Source organism: Macrobrachium rosenbergii, chromosome 18 (genome assembly GCF_040412425.1).
Source record: "Macrobrachium rosenbergii isolate ZJJX-2024 chromosome 18, ASM4041242v1, whole genome shotgun sequence".
NCBI classification, from domain to species: Eukaryota; Metazoa; Arthropoda; class Malacostraca; order Decapoda; family Palaemonidae; genus Macrobrachium; species Macrobrachium rosenbergii.
Window position 1 is genome coordinate 2,701,734 of NC_089758.1, and position 17,327 is coordinate 2,719,060.

The 17,327-nt window shown below is 38.0% G+C and overlaps 1 protein-coding gene across 2 annotated transcripts in view; it reads left to right on the plus strand.

Moving 5' to 3' along the window:
* LOC136848032 (uncharacterized) overlaps positions 1-17,327 on the plus strand; it is a 68,903-nt gene that overhangs the window by 3,659 nt on the left and 47,917 nt on the right. The gene's annotated exons all lie outside the window — the stretch shown is intronic.

The window sequence follows — 17,327 nt, forward strand, 5'->3', positions numbered from 1 at the left end:
CATTTAAGCAGTCAAAGAAATCTGTGGATGATATCGACTTCTTTGGAGACTAAAAACGTTGTGCATTTAAGCAGTCAAAGAAATCTGTGGGTGATATCGACTTCTTTGGAGACTAAAAACGTTGTGCATTTAAGCAGTCAAAGAAATCTGTGGGTGATACCGACTTCTTTGAAGACTAAAAACGTTGTGCATTTAAGCAGTCAAAGAAATCTGTGGATGATACCGACTTCTTTGAAGACTAAAAACGTTGTGCATTTAAGCAGTCAAAGAAATCTGTGGATGATACCGACTTCTTTGAAGACTAAAAACGTTGTGCATTTAAGCAGTCAAAGAAATCTGTGGATGATACCGACTTCTTTGAAGACTAAAAACGTTGTGCATTTAATCAGTCAAAGAAATCTGTGGATGATACCGACTTCTTTGGAGACTAAAAACGTTGTGCATTTAAGCAGTCAAAGAAATCTGTGGATGATACCGACTTCTTTGGAGACTAAAAACGTTGTGCATTTAAGCAGTCAAAGAAATCTGTGGATGATACCGACTTCTTTGAAGACTAAAAACGTTGTGCATTTAAGCAGTCAAAGAAATCTGTGGATGATATCGACTTCTTTGGAGACTAAAAACGTTGTGCATTTAAGCAGTCAAAGAAATCTGTGGATGATATCGACTTCTTTGAAGATTAAAACGTTGTGCATTTAAGCAGTCAAAGAAATCTGTGGATGATATCGACTTCTTTGGAGACTAAAAACGTTGTGCATTTAAGCAGTCAAAGAAATCTGTGGATGATATCGACTTCTTTGAAGACTAAAAACGTTGTGCATTTAAGCAGTCAAAGAAATCTGTGGATGATACCGACTTCTTTGAAGACTAAAAACGTTGTGCATTTAAGCAGTCAAAGAAATCTGTGGATGATACCGACTTCTTTGGAGACTAAAAACGTTGTGCATTTAAGCAGTCAAAGAAATCTGTGGATGATACCGACTTCTTTGAAGACTAAAAACGTTGTGCATTTAAGCAGTCAAAGAAATCTGTGGATGATATCGACTTCTTTGAAGACTAAAAACGTTGTGCATTTAAGCAGTCAAAGAAATCTGTGGATGATTTCGACTTCTTTGAAGTCTAAAAACGTTGTGCATTTAAGCAGTCAAAGAAATCTGTGGATGATATCGACTTCTTTGGAGACTAAAAACGTTGTGCATTTAAGCAGTCAAAGAAATCTGTGGATGATATTGACTTCTTTGAAGACTAAAAACGTGCATTTAAGCAGTCAAAGAAATCTGTGGATGATACCGACTTCTTTGAAGACTAAAAACGTTGTGCATTTAAGCAGTCAAAGAAATCTGTGGATGATATCGACTTCTTTGAAGACTAAAAACGTTGTGCATTTAAGCAGTCAAAGAAATCTGTGGATGATACCGACTTCTTTGAAGACTAAAAACGTTGTGCATTTAAGCAGTCAAAGAAATCTGTGGATGATATCGACTTCTTTGAAGACTAAAAACGTTGTGCATTTAAGCAGTCAAAGAAATCTGTGGATGATATCGACTTCTTTGGAGACTAAAAACGTTGTGCATTTAAGCAGTCAAAGAAATCTGTGGATGATATCGACTTCTTTGGAGACTAAAAACGTTGTGCATTTAAGCAGTCAAAGAAATCTGCGGATGATATCGATTTCTTTGGAGACTAAGAACGTGTCATTTATTTGATAAAATAAAGGTTTAAGTTCTGTGGGGCAATTGTTTAGCCATATCGTCTCCCAATGACATAAAATCAAATGCGAACACAGAGTCCTTTGTAGCTATAATAAGCATGGTCTTAAGTATGTATCTGTTTAGTTCATATTGGATTGTTCCTTCATTCTCATCGTTATCTAAAATTATGTTTTTGTCTCAGCAAGTGGGCACATTATTTTGTAAACAGTGTCTCTATATCAAAACTAGCCGTAAAAACAGTTTCATTTATGTTTAACGATGTTAGTTCATTAACATATAGTTGAACATAAGTGAATTTGTTCTTATGGCTAGTTTTGATGTAGAACCGTTCTCTATAATTGTATGCGTACATAATATTGGATTAGAAATGCATAAATAATGTCTTGAAGAGACATAGCGAATTAGGTTATATAAACATTGCACACAAATGGCTGTACGATTGTATGTAATTACTTGCGTATGTGTAAAAGTGATAGACGTTAGAAAAGACAAGCCAAATATAGCATAGTATCTTTATGCAAATTAATTGTCTTTCTCCTCCAAGGAGATGACAGAACACAAGATTCGGGAAAGTGAAAAGGAGAACAGTTCCGGAATTCAAAGGAGAAGATATAGATTAGGGAATGTTGTGAGGACGGGACATCCCCAGCGGAGATGGCCCTTTCCCAGTACTACCTTTCTAGGGAAGAGGCAATTTTCCTGCCAGGCAGGAATCCTTCTCTGTAGGAGGGACTCACCAAAGTGATGGGGGTCCCAAGTCTCCCCTAGTGAAAGCAACCCTCAAGAAAGGTCTGCAGTCCCTTCCCTGGGGATGCACCCCTGTAGGAAGCCAGGGGACACTTGGGTCGACATTTATAGGAAGCAGGTAGGACTCCTGCCGATATGACCTTCTGAATTTTTCAGATCACCTACGGGCCAAACAAGGGAAAGGCCCGTGCCAACACAAGAGTTGGCTTAATACAATACAACAACAACAACGACTCCTGCCAGGTCAGAAGGCATCCCCAAATAAGGGCCTACCACAGCGGGGGACGGCGGGGGGTGAGGACAAGGCTTCCAAGGAAAGCCATGCCTTGAAGTGGGTTTCCAGCCCCTTGCCTGGGCATGCTTTTCCCAGAGGGAGTAAGAGCACCCCTACCAGGTAAGTCCTCCTAAGGATCTGCCCTCCTTGAGGAAGCAAGAGTACCCTGCCGGGGAAATTCCGGTTGGGAGCAGCCCTCAAAGTAGGGAGGTAGGGCTGCTGCCAGCCTGGGACTGATCCCCAAGAGGAGGCCTTTACAATAGGAAAATTCTTTGACTTGACATTATCGCCGTTCGAACAACTTCGTGAATTTTCCGAACATTATTTTCTGTTTGTACGTCTGTTTCTCAACCGACACAGATGAAGTCACAAGTTTGAACACCACTATGCTTCATGTTCGTTTCTCTATATGAAAATAAATGCATTGGTCCGTGCTAAAGGAGACTGATAAAGAGAGAATCAGATATCGTACACTTATGCTAATGATAAGTACATCGCTGTCATATACATTTCAGAGCCAGCAGGTTATATATATCTCCTGCTTGCCAGATCACTGGGGAATTATGTTAATTTTTAAACATTGCATGTACGAATATTCCCTAGTAATCTTCACGAATCCAAGAAATTATTTTATACGCGGTATATGAACCTCCAGTTCGATGAGAGCAGTTTCTATCAAAGCGAGAATGATATGCATTTAAATATGCCTCTCCACTTGAATATGCATCGTCATTTGCAGTCATCGTGCCAAATATAACTAATTTATGACAGTTCCATGAAAAATAGTACGATCACGTATTGTCATGAGTAGGGTTTCGTGTCCATGGTAAGCATTTTCACTGACAGTCCTTCGACATTCTCAAGAAGAAGAAAAAAAAGAATAATAATAATAATAATAATAATAATAATAATAATAATAATAATAATAATAATAATAATAATAATAATCTTTGTTGCGTCTCAGGGCCATATACATGGAATAGGCTATACAAATACAATACACACAATCTATATACGTAAGATAACATGATAATAAAAAAATAATAATCGGCAGTATTTGACTCTAAGTATTAGTTCCGCGCCTAATATTACCTTGAAACTGTTTTTTTTTTTTACACTTTAGGGCTTCTGATACTGGCGGTGCATTTGTTTATTGTCGGCCAAATGGAATGTCCCTTTGCCGTGTTTAGTACTAGCCGGGGGCGGGGGTGGGGGCGCGGTACCCATACGTTAACAAGTTGCACTTGCCGGACGGGATATGAACCGTTCCAAACACGTATATACCCGTGCTCTGTCTTGTGAAGATCGCGTATGGAAACCCGTTGTTGGATGGACTTCAGGGGTTAATTACAGATTAATTACATTCGTGCGACAAAAATTGAAGGTAAATCCATAATTAGCAACAAAAATCTGTAGAAAAAGTCAAGTTAGAAGGAAATCGCCGCCGTCGAGCTACTACTTAGACCTACCTTTGATTTATTATATTCCTTGCCTAACAACCAATAATAATGATTCAGTATTAAAAATTCTTTTTATGCCAAGTTTGCTTTCCTCTTACCCAAGCCTTTTTTTTTCTTTCTTTTTTCTTTAGTGCAACAACCTGTTACCTCGAAAACAAACACTATACTGTAAAATCCCTATCTTCAAGTTGAGAGATATCAAAGCTGAAATTCCTTACGTCGTATATTTTTTTGAGATATGAAAGGACGACACGGGATCGAGGATTTACTGGGTCTTTCTGAAACTAGGGGCTTTATAAAATACCGTACTGAATAAACTCTTGACGGGTAAACAGTCTATCAGCTTTTCAATTCTAAGAGAAACAACGAATTTTAGTAACAAAACTAAGCGGTTGAAAATTTGTTCACACCGTCTATATGCACCAACGTTCATTTTGGTTCCTAAAATTTGGATGACTGTTAGTTTAGAAGGCTAGATCCGCCCGTTTAAATAATTCTGGGGATTATTATAGGTATTTACGTCATCAGACTGATTTGCAACAATAAGAATGAAACATTTAACCTTAATTGTATGGTAATGCACTTGTAATGCTTTGTTAGTTTAACTGGTTCATATTTGTACGAGTATATATATTCATTAGCTGGGTTGGTAGCAGAAGGGTGCAGGTAGCAGCCGTCCTGTTTCTCAGCGGGGGCGATCGTTTTAGTTGAGTGTACCGTACACAATGTGGGCCTTCTCTTTAGGTGCGGGCAGCGGCCAATGTCTTGGAAGTATTTTTCCTCTGGAGCCGCCCTTTGCAGGGTAAACGCTGAAAAAAATGGATAGTTCGCCTTAACGGGCTTTTCCAAAGAGGGTGACCTCTGAGTTTGTGTCCCTCCCGGTTCTCAACGTGCTTTTTTGAGGTGTGGTTGCTTTCCCAGTGCATTCACTTGGCTGCGACCCACTACGGTCGAGTCGACTAACACCAAGTAGGCTACCCAATTCACGGCTTATTTCAATGGCGTTACAATGGGTTTTTCGGGAAATGACAACTTCTCATGGCGGGCATTGATAGGCCTATTATAAACAGTATGTATGTATATATATATATTCTTATGCTGTGGTTTTCGTAATGCAGTAATCTCCCCGTGTTTATGTGTGAGTTGTAGTATAACTATGATTTTGTGTTCAGATAGGCGTATACCGTAAAAGAGCTATGATTAAACGCTGTATGTCTTGAGATGCTGTATAGTTAGAGAGGATGTGAGTGGCGCTAAGAGAGAGAGAACCGTTGTTCGTTGTATAGGGACGCATTTGTTAGTCCATTTTCAAAACTTGCTGAGACTATCACCTTCTCCATTACCGTACAAGGCATTATGGGCCGCGATCAAAAACATTGTGCGGTGGAAGATTCCATTACAAAAGTTGCCTAATGTCGTTCAGGAATGTTGTTAGAAGCGATGTTTTCCATTCTTATTATAATAACTAGAGATTCTCTTGTTCTGAAACTATGTAATGATAAATATTAGTGTTAACTGTAATTCCACTTTGTCTCTAATTATCATTTTAAAAAGTTTTAAAATAAAAACATCGTCTGGGACCTGTTCTTTCCACCCATAGACTGTGCCCTCTGCATCTAAAAAGGGCCCACACTCAGAGACCAAAAAGCGTTGTGGAAAGGAGCTGCATTTTTCCGCTCCGCGTCTCTCTCTCTCTCTCTCTCTCTCACTCGCTCGCTCGCTCTCGGGATTTTACGAATGTCCTGTATTAACGTAATTGATATTTAGATAGACGATGGTCACTCATATTCTTTAACTGTTTAATTCCTTAGTAAATGTATCTGAGTTATCTGAACAGTGTATTTTATTAAGTGTGTGTGTAACGGCGCCTGGTTAAAGACACGAAGCATTTGGTACCAAGGTATTGTAATATAGTTACTGGGTTTCAGTGCACTGAAAATAATATCTGCAGTGGTTATATGTAAAGATACCTTTTCACTTTTTTAATATTTTTTCGTGTTATATGTTTTATGCTTTATCTTTTGAAGAATTTTTCTTTTATGCATATATGTGATGTATTTGCTATTGCCTTAACTTTTGCTTTACATTTTTTTTTGATATTTAATCTTTTGCAGAGTATATTTCTGTGTCTTTTGTATCCACATTTTATATGATTGATTTATTTGCCTTATTTTGTTTAACACGTGGGAATTAATTTACTTACAGTATATTTCCTTTCAATCAAGTTTTGTTATTTAACAATTTAAATCTTTCTTGAATAATTTTTATGAATTAATAAATTAATTTCTGATTTAATTTTGACTGATGATTAATTCAGATTTAATCCAATTTTGTTTTGTTTCGAGTAATAATAGATTTCCCTGAGACTGTTAAATGTCATGTATAATCTTTGAATTTAGAAATAAATTTTTGTATTTAAAATATTATATCAGAGTTTCATTCATTGACCCACCAGTAATTTTTATTTGAATTAGGGATAGAGTGGTAAGTGAGATGTTTTCCTTCAAGTAATTGAAGTGAGGTCGAACCAGGGAAATGAAATAAATAGAAATACTTGAACTTTATAATGTTAATGGAGTGATGCCCTTAGATTTTACCTCACACCTGTTTAACGAACTTTATCTGCTTTCTTTCATGATTGATAAGTTTTATAAGGGATCACTGTTGCCTTTAGAGAAATCAGTCGTCTTGTATGTGTGATGAGGGTTCAGGTGTCTGGCTTTTGTGAGGTAACTATTATTGTTGAATAAATGGTAAGTTTGGTAATCAAATATCAAGCACTTAGATACCAGGTTTGATTTAAAGAACAGACACTGGACACTCCAGGGTCACCATATATAAATGGGGCACTAGACTCCAGGACAAGCACTTAGATATCAGGTTTGATTTGAAGAACAGACACTGGACACTTTCCTCCATATTTAAGTGGTGCCCAAGACCCTGGGAAAACAGATCACAAATATCACTCTGGTGTATACTGGTGGTGTTAGGGACATATTTTATTAGGAGAGTGACCATATAGTTCTTTTATTTGATGAGGAGAGTGACCATATAATTGTTTTTTGCAATTTATTGTGTTGAATTGTTGTAATATTGAGTTATTAGTTGGGTAACTGAGAGAGATGGCTCCCTTCGATGTTCAAGAGTTTTTAGCAAACCCCTCCATCCAAGAGTTATCTGAAATCACTCTGACTAAAGCACAGTGGAGTGAGATAGCAGTCGCATGTGGTGGTCAGGTGTCTGCCAACATGGTAAAGGCACAAATAAAATTCATTGCAATCCAAGCATTGATGGACTCTGGTAAAATAGATGAGGAGCTCGGAGTTGCACAAGAATTGTTGAACGCAGCTGAGGTAGAACTTATAGATAAACATGGGCAAAAGAAAGAGAAAAGTGATGCAGAAGCAGAGCTTAGACGTCTAGAAGCAGAAGGAAATTTGATTAAGTTGAAAATGCAGGCAGAAAGAGAAAGAGAAGACAGAGAAAAACAAGAAAGAAAAGAAAGAGAAGAAGAGAAAGCTGCTGAAGAATTAAGAGAAATAGCTAGACACAAGAGAGAGATGGAAAGGTTGAAAGCTACAGCTGAATTGCCCGTAACACCATCTAACCCTACTCAAGGTGATTCAGACCCTGTATTTGATGTAGTAAGAGTGCAGAAGTTAATTCCAAAGTTTACAGAAGAAGCTCCAGATGAGTTTTTTGATCACTTTGAAAAAGTGGCTGCAGGAATGGGATGGCCAGAGGATAAATGGTCAGTCTTGTTGCAGAGTGTTCTCATTGGAAAAGGAAGAAGTGCCTATTTAGCCTTATCAGCTGATCAGTGTAAAGAGTACATGGTACTTAAACACAATGTGCTACAAGTTTACCAGATGACCACTGAATATTGTAATGAAAGATTCAGATCTTTGAGAAAGGATGACCAGATAACTTTCTTGGATTATGCCTACAAAGTGAGAAGATGTTTTAAACGATGGTTGGAGGCTGCTAAAGTTAAAACATTTGAAGATCTTGAAGAATTAGTTGTTCTTGAACAATATCTTAGGGGAATTCCTGAACACATAAGAGCCTATCTGAGAGAGAGAGAGGTGAATAAACTTGACAAAGCTGCTACACTCAGTGAGGACTACAACATTATAAGCAGCAGAAGGAACTATAATGTCAAGTACCAGAATCAACGCACAGGTTTTAGGTCTCATCCAAATTTCAGGACCAGATTTAATGGGAATCCTACAAGTGGTAATACCAAGTCAATGCACGGTAATATCCCTCAGCAAGCTAATGTAAAATCCTCATATAATAATGTTGCAAGGCAATTACAGAAGCCTAATGTTGTCTGCTACAAGTGTGGAAGAGCAGGACACTTCAGTTGGGAGTGTCATCAGACACATTGGCAGTCCAAACCAGTTGGTCAAGTAGTAAGAAATGACCAGGTGAAACAGACTACAAAGAACAATGTGGGGAGGAGTCAAGCTCCAGTGAAGACTGAGACTAAACAAGCTGAATGTTTAGCTACCAGTGGAAATGTAACTTCAAGCAGTGAGTGGCTGAGCAGTTTGGAGGCTTTTAAGCCATATATCTATGAGGGTACGCTGAAAACTCCAGGAGGAAGTGTGCAGGTACCAGTCAAGGTGTTACGTGATACAGGAGCAACCATAGTGTGGTAGTCCGTGGTGCTCACCCCCAGTTGGAGGAGAATCTTACAGGAGATTCTGTTATTTTGAAGGGTATAGGAGGAGAAGAGGTAACTCCTATATGCCGCTTACACCTGTCATGTGAATTAGTGACAGGAGATGTTGATTTTGCTGTAAAGGACTCACTGGCTGTTGAAGGTGTACATGTTCTGTTAGGGAATGAAGTTGGTAGTGTGCCATTTGTTCCTTGTCCTATAGTGACTGATAAACCATTGAGGATTAGTCCTACGGTAGATTTGGAGAAGAATAACCCCCACCTATTTCCTAGCTGTGTGACTACTAGGAGTATGAAGAGGACTATGCCTGTAAGTGAAGAGACTGAGGATTTACCCACTCAAGAAGGATCATTGAGCTTAGAAGAGTTGTTCCAGAGAAATGATACTTCCCCTAATGTTGACCAAGAAGAGGTTTCCCAAGAAGAAGCTGTCGTCCCTGAAGAGACTCTGAGTAGTCAAGATGTTCCTGAAGGTAACAGTGAAACTACAGTAGCTGAGCTAGCAGATACTGAGAGCTCAACCCTTGAAGTTGGTCACGTGACCAGAGAGAAGCTAATGGACCTACAGAAGAAGGATGTGTCCTTAGCTGAGTTGTTTTTCAGAGTTGTTGATCAAGAAGAGATGCAACAAACTCCTACCTGTTATTATCTGAAGGAAGGTTTGCTGATAAGGAAGTATAGACCTGCAGATATACCAGGAGATGCTGAATGGGGCGAATATCATCAAATTTTGATCCCACGTCCATTGAGGAAGCAAGTAGTAGCAGTAGCTCATGAGTCTGGACATTTGGGAATCAGGAAGACTGTGGAGAAGACCATGAAATACTTTTTCTGGCCTGGACTTCACAAAGATGTTAGCAAGTTCTGTCGGGAGTGTCATACCTGCCAGATAGCTGGAAAGCCAAATGAGACCATTCAGAAAGCCCCCCTGCAACCTATAGAAGTTAGAGGAGAACCCTTTAGCAAGGTGATTGTAGATATGGTTGGACCACTGCCGAAGACGAAGAAGGGTCATGAGTATCTGTTAACATTGATGTGTCCTGTGACAAGATATCCTGAGGCAAGCTCTGTTAGAAACATATCTGCCAAGATAGTTGCTGAGAAACTAGTGGAGTTTTTCTCAAAGTTTGGGATACCTGAAATTGTACAAAGTGATAGAGGAACCAATTTTACTTCCAAACTATTTCAGGATGTGATGAACTTGTTAGGAGTGAAACAACAGTTGTCCACTGCATATCACCCAGAGACTCAAGGAGCCTTGGAAAGGTTTCACCAGACATTGAAAAGTATGCTGACTAAGTATTGTTCTGAGTCAGGCAGAGACTGGGATGTTGGTGTACAATTGATGTTATTTGAAATTAGGAATGCTTATCAAGAAAGCATGGGTTGTTCACCTAAAGAGATGATTTTTGGTAGAGAAGTGAGAGGACCGTTGAAAATTCTTGCAGAAAATTGGGAAGAAAATCAAGTGGAAATCCAAGGAGAGTATGTAAAGAACTTGAGGAAAAGATTGGAAGGGATTAGAAAATTCTCTTTAGAAAATCTGAAACTGAGTCAAGAGAAAATGAAAATGAGATATGATAAGAAGACTAAGCTAAGAAGTTTTAGTGTTGGTCAACAAGTGTTAGTGTTTTTACCTGTCAAGAGATTTCCCCTTTCCAACAAGTTTCAAGGTCCTTACAAGATAATTGAGAGGTTAAGTGACAGAACTTATGTAACTGAAACACCAGAAAGACGAAGACGAAAAAGGAAGATACATGTAAACCTCTTAAAACCTTACTTCTCAGAAACCAAAATGGAAACTGTGTCAATAACCCAGACGACTTCAACTACAGAAGATGACGATGGATATGAATTGGGAGCTGGAAGCAAGATGAATAATTCTTCAATTTTGGAAAATTTGGAGGATAAACTGAAACATCTGAGTGTTGAGCAAGGTGGTGAGAAGTGATTAGAAGCTTCACAGAACTATTTGCAGATGTACCTAGGCGTACTGATCTGATCAAGCATGAGATCAAGATCCAAGAAGATGGCAAACCATTCAAACAGAGAGCTTATCGCCTATCACCTTATCATCGAGATGTTTTGAAGAAAGAAGTCGAATATTTGTTACAGCATGGATTAGCAGAACCCAGTTCAAGTCACTACAGTTCTCCATGTGTGTCAGTGAAGAAACCGGATGGCTCATTTAGGATGTGTACTGATTATAGGAAACTGAATTCCATCAGTGTGGCTGACAATTATCCCTTGCCTCTTGTAGATCAGTTACTTGATAATGTTGGGCAAGCCAAGTTTGTCTCCAAGCTAGACTTGTTGAAGGGATACTATCAAATTCCCTTAGATGAGAATGCTAAGTTGCTGTCAGCTTTTATTACTCCTTTTGGACTGTATCAGTATACTGTTCTGCCATTTGGTCTGATGAATGCACCTGCAACATTTCAATGAGTGATGGACCAACTGCTAGGGTCCATAGAAGGAGTAGGTGTATATTTGGATGACATAGTCATTTACTCTGCAACATGGGAAGAACATCTGAAGATCCTGAGGAAAGTTTTCAAGAAACTAAGGGAAGCAGGACTAACAGTCAACCTAGAGAAGAGTGAGTTCGGGAAGGCATTTGTGCAGTATCTTGGGTTTGAAGTTGGGAAAGGCCTTCTCGCTCCAGTAAACGCTAATGTAGAGGGTATCCGTAAGGCTACCCCACCTACTACTAGAAAACAGTTACAGAGATTTTTGGGCATGGCAGGATTCTATCGACGTTTCTGCCCAAATTTCTCAGCTGTAGTAGCCCCCTTAACAGACTTAACTAGTCCCAAAGCTAAGTTTGTTTGGACTACAGAATGTCAAGAATCCTTTAAGAAGGTAAAAGCCATTTTAACTTCAAGACCAGTCCTTCGGGCTCCAGACTTCAATAAGAAATTTGTAATACAAGTTGATGCCTCTGACTGTGGAATTGGAGCTGTACTACTTCAAGAAGATGAAAGTGAACTTTTGCATCCCGTATGTTTCATGTCTTCGAAACTGAAAAAGCATCAGAAAGTGTATTCCACGATAGAAAAAGAAACTCTAGCCTTAATCAACAGACCTAGGAATGAAGAGATTTTAGTGCTGTCTGATCACAATCCGCTCACGTTTTTACAGCGGATCAAGAATCACAACCAGAGACTCACTCGGTGGTCTCTCTGCTTGCAACCCTATAATATTAAGGTACAGCATATCTCGGGTAAGAACAATGTGGTTGCTGATTACTTATCCCGTTGTGAATCGTTGGATTCAACCCCGGGATAACCAATCTTCTTGGGGGAGGAGTCTTATGCTGTGGTTTTCGTAATGCAGTAATCTCCCCGTGTTTATGTGTGAGTTGTAGTATAACTATGATTTTGTGTTCAGATAGGCGTATACCGTAAAAGAGCTAGCGTAAAGTTAAAATGATTAAACGCTGTATGTCTTGAGATGCTGTATAGTTAGAGAGGATGTGAGTGGCGCTAAGAGAGAGAGAACCGTTGTTCGTTGTATAGGGACGCGTTTGTTAGTCCATTTTCAAAACTTGCTGAGACTATCACCTTCTCCATTACCGTACAAGGCATTATGGGCCGCGATCAAAAACATTGTGGGGTGGAAGATTCCATTACAAAAGTTGCCTAATGTCGTTCAGGAATGTTGTTAGAAGCGATGTTTTCCATTCTTATTATAATAACTAGAGATTCTCTTGTTCTGAAACTATGTAATGATAAATATTAGTGTTAACTGTAATTCCACTTTGTCTCTAATTATCATTTTAAAGAGTTTTAAAATAAAAACATCGTCTGGGACCTGTTCTTTCCACCCATAGACTGTGCCCTCTGCATCTAAAAGGGGCCCACACTCAGAGACCAAAAAGCGTTGTGGAAAGGAGCTGCGTTTTTCCGCTCCGCGTCTCTCTCTCTCTCTCTCTCTCTCGCTCGCTCGCTCGCTCTCGGGATTTTACGAATGTCCTGTATTAACGTAATTGATATTTAGATAGACGATGGTCACTCATATTCTTTAACTGTTTAATTCCTTAGTAAATGTATCTGAGTTATCTGAACAGTGTATTTTATTAAGTGTCTGTGTAACGGTGCCTGGTTAAAGACACGAAGCATTTGGTACCAAGGTATTGTAATATAGTTATTGGGTTTCAGTGCACTGAAAATAATATCTGCAGTGGTTATATGTAAAGATACCTTTTCACTTTTTAATATTTTTCGTGTTATATGTTTTATGCTTTATCTTTTGAAGAATTTTTCTTTTATGCATATATGTGATGTATTTGCTATTGCCTTAACTTTTTGCTTTACATTTTTTTATATTTAATCTTTTGCAGAGTATATTTCTGTGTCTTTTGTATCCACATTTTAATATGATTGATTTATTTGCCTTATTTTGTTTAACACGTGGGAATTAATTTACTTACGGTATATTTCCTTTCAATCAAGTTTTGTTATTTAACAATTTAAATCTTTCTTGAATAATTTTTGATGAATTAATAAATTAATTTCTGATTTAATTTTGACTGATGATTAATTCAGATTTAATCCAATTTTGTTTTGTTTCGAGTAATAATAGATTTCCCTGAGACTGTTAAATGTCATGTATAATCTTTGAATTTAGAAATAAATTTTTGTATTTAAAATATTATATCAGAGTTTCATTCATTGACCCACCAGTAATTTTGATTTGAATTAGGGATAGAGTGGTAAGTGAGATGTTTTCCTTCAAGTAATTGAAGTGAGCTCGAACCAGGGAAATGAAATAAATAGAAATACTTGAACTTTATAATGTTAATGGAGTGATGCCCTTAGATTTTACCTCACACCTGTTTAACGAACTTTATCTGCTTTCTTTCATGATTGATAAGTTTTATAAGGGATCACTGTTGCCTTTAGAGAAATCAGCCGTCTTGTATGTGTGATGAGGGTTCAGGTGTCTGGCTTTTGTGAGGTAACTATTATTGTTGAATAAATGGTAAGTTTGGTAATCAAATATCAAGCACTTAGATACCAGGTTTGATTTAAAGAACAGACACTGGACACTCCAGGGTCACCATATATAAATGGGGCACTAGACTCCAGGACAAGCACTTAGATATCAGGTTTGATTTGAAGAACAGACACTGGACACTTCGTCACAATATATATATATATATATATATATATATATATATATATATATATATATATATATATATATATATATACATATATATATACTGTATATAAAAAACATTACACAATCAAACTCTGCCAACAAACATATATAATGTTTAATATTCATATGTCTTTATGAAGCGAGACTCATCACAGTGGCTCACGCACAATCACGTTTTCAGAAATGAACACAAATAATAATATATAATAATAATAACGACACGCGTTAGTTTAAATATTAGTCTCGTTTTTGTTGTGTGATATCTAATGTACAGCTATGTTATTGAAATTAAGTCTGCTATCTAGCATTTATTATATCAGTTGTACCTGTGTCTGGTAACAGTGTCAGTAAACAGACCTAGCAGCAACGATGTTTCAGTTAACCAAATAATTCAGCAGTTTTAGCTGTGAATTTTCCAAGAAAACTCCATGAAACTTAGAACACAGTGAGGGCGAGAGAGACATTCGACTGCTGACGTGAAGGAAGTCAGTCCTAATGGGTTACTACGCGGTATATCCACCCGGCCCTTCGACGCCACGCCATTAAGATATAATATTAGTAACCGGTGGTATCAGGTTTTCCAAGGTATCTGGTTTTTCCGCCTTAAATTATACCAGTTTTCTTTTGTTCTTATTCTGAAATAATAATGATGAAGATTATCATATATCTTTTAACTATTACTTTTGTATCACGTTCCAAAGTATAAGCAGCAATATTGTAGGCCTACTGTAACCTACATTATTGCTAAGGATGTGGTTCATTCCGTTACAGAACTGACAACGTAAAACAAAGCTTCTTTTTTCTTTTTATTTAGTGAGTAACATGATTTTATACATAAACCGCGATTTTTGTAGTGTTTTTTTTTTCTTGTATCAGTGACCGCTACTATTGTCACGCCAGCTTATAACAATAAGTCGGTAAATTGACTCGAAACTCGAAGCAGATTCTGTCGACTTGAAAATGGCTGCACGTAAAAATTCTCGCGTCATATCCAAATAAAGAAAGAAATTTCGATATACCTTCTTGGATACAACTAATACTTGCCACAATAAGTAAAAAAATGCGCCGAAGTTCCTTTGGCGCAATCGAGTTTTCTGTACAGCGTATAACGCTGTATGAAACCTCCAGCCGCGGCCCATGAAACTTTCAGCCACAGCCCGGTGGTAGCCCTTATAACGGTGCCAGACGCACTATCATGGCTAACTTTAACCTTAAATAAAATAAAAACTACTGAGGCTAAAGGGCTGCATTTTGGTATGTTAGATGACTGGAGGGTGGATGATCAACATACCAATTGGCTATTTGCGGTTCCTATTTTTCGAACAGTAACGAATTTCTACTAAATTGTTATTACTGCAGAGGTTTTGCTGTGTTCATCTTTAATTTCCCCTGGGCCTCTCTAACAGCGTATGTTATATACTATAGACTCAACTTGGGTTGAGTCTTGGGGGTTGAAATGACTCTATAGCATAGGTAATGTTTCTTCTTCTTCTACAACTGATACGGCTCGGTCTTTGATCTTAGTAAACATTCCAGAAATTCTGATATATCAGAGCATGATAATTCTAAAACTTATCAAATTGATATGAGTATAATATCGGAGACAGCGGACAAAGTGGTTGTCTAATAGACATTGTTACCAAAGGTTTTGATGATAAAATTAGATGAAAAATAATGGTTTCGGTGAGTTCAAAGTCTATGTATTCCTCCACTTGCAAGCAGAATTCAGTGCTGGAGCTGCCATCTTGTTCTCTAAAAGAAATTCTGGAGCAAGAGAGATAACGGTACATTCTGTTTCATTAGGTGTAACGGAGACCCGTCGAGTAAGAGGTTTTATTTGCAGTAATCCCCATGCTTCAATCACGTTTCCAGTGACCAGTAAAAACACAAAATAAAATGTGGTTTAACAGCAAACAGAACAGGTAATATAGTCACATTAGTAGTTTTACTGAGGAATGTATAATGTTCAACGAGAATTTCATCATGTTATGCATATTCCTCACGAAATTCCTGATTCATTTTCTTTAATAAGAACATTGATACTGATCCCATTTAGTTTAAAAGACAGTAACTTTCCTTGGATGCAGCCGGAATTGTTATTAACCTTTAGAGGATTCCCAGGGCTCGACATAGCGATTATCACATCATCCCTATTCCAGTGCTTAGCAACGTACAACAGATCTTAGAAGTCTGGTGCGTATGGTAAGGATTACAATTAGGCCTAAGAAACCTAAAAGGAACTGGGGTTCATTTTCTTTTCTGACGAAAAGTTCAAGCCAAAAGTTTGTTTTATATCTTAGTATTTTGCAAAGTCAAAATGACAGCATTGAGATCGGCTCCATTTACGTATCCTGTCTAGTGATACACTTGCCCGTTGACAACAATAGTTGGTGAATGTCCTTTAAATGAAAAAGATTAGATAAGCTGTCAAACTGATATCTTTAGTCTTATGGCTGGCCACGTCAGAGCCACATTTTGACTGCGGTATACTTCTGTTTCCAACGGCACAAGGCGTCAATTTAGGGACTGTTGCTTGAAAAACTAGCTCTAGTTCTCTGAGACTATAGGATAAAGCAGGCTTTCTTATTTTGCTTCGTACTATAGTTGGTGCGTCTGTTGGTTTATACTTACTGAAAACCGGAACTGTTTTTGTCTCAAATTTTGTCATAGCCTGGAATTTCAGTACTGTGTGTGTGTGTGTGTGTGTGTATGTGAAATTTAGCAGCGTAAGTTTATTGGTCTTCTCCGGTAAACAACAGTCCCCAGGTTATTCGTTGTGTTAGGCAGAAGTCTGCTTTTACTTTTTTCTTACTTTAGAGGGAGATGGGTGATAGCAAGCTTTCACCTGACCCCGCCAACGGTTACAGCAAGCAATAGGTACGAGGGAAAAGCAAATGCATTGTGGGAGCCAATAACTGTTCATTTCTATTAAGCTACTATAATACCCGCCATGGTGTTTATGTGTTGGAGATAAAAATTTGTCAAAATCTGCAGCAAAATCAAGGTTGTTGATAATTATCATAATCAGCTGAGCTTATCTGTTTACTTTACATTTCTTTTTCCACGTGAATATCACATGTTCGCAGGTTTTATCATCTGCTTCTAATGGGTAGTACTGACCAATAAAGAAGAGAATTCGTGCTCATGAAAAAGCAGGTAAAGAGAGCACGGTGTTGCAAGCACACTGCGGGAATCAAACAGGTTTGAGTTTGGAATGAAGGTCAGGAAGCCCAAGGAAAAAAAAGTAATGATGCGTCTGATGATCAACATGATGGCAGAAGT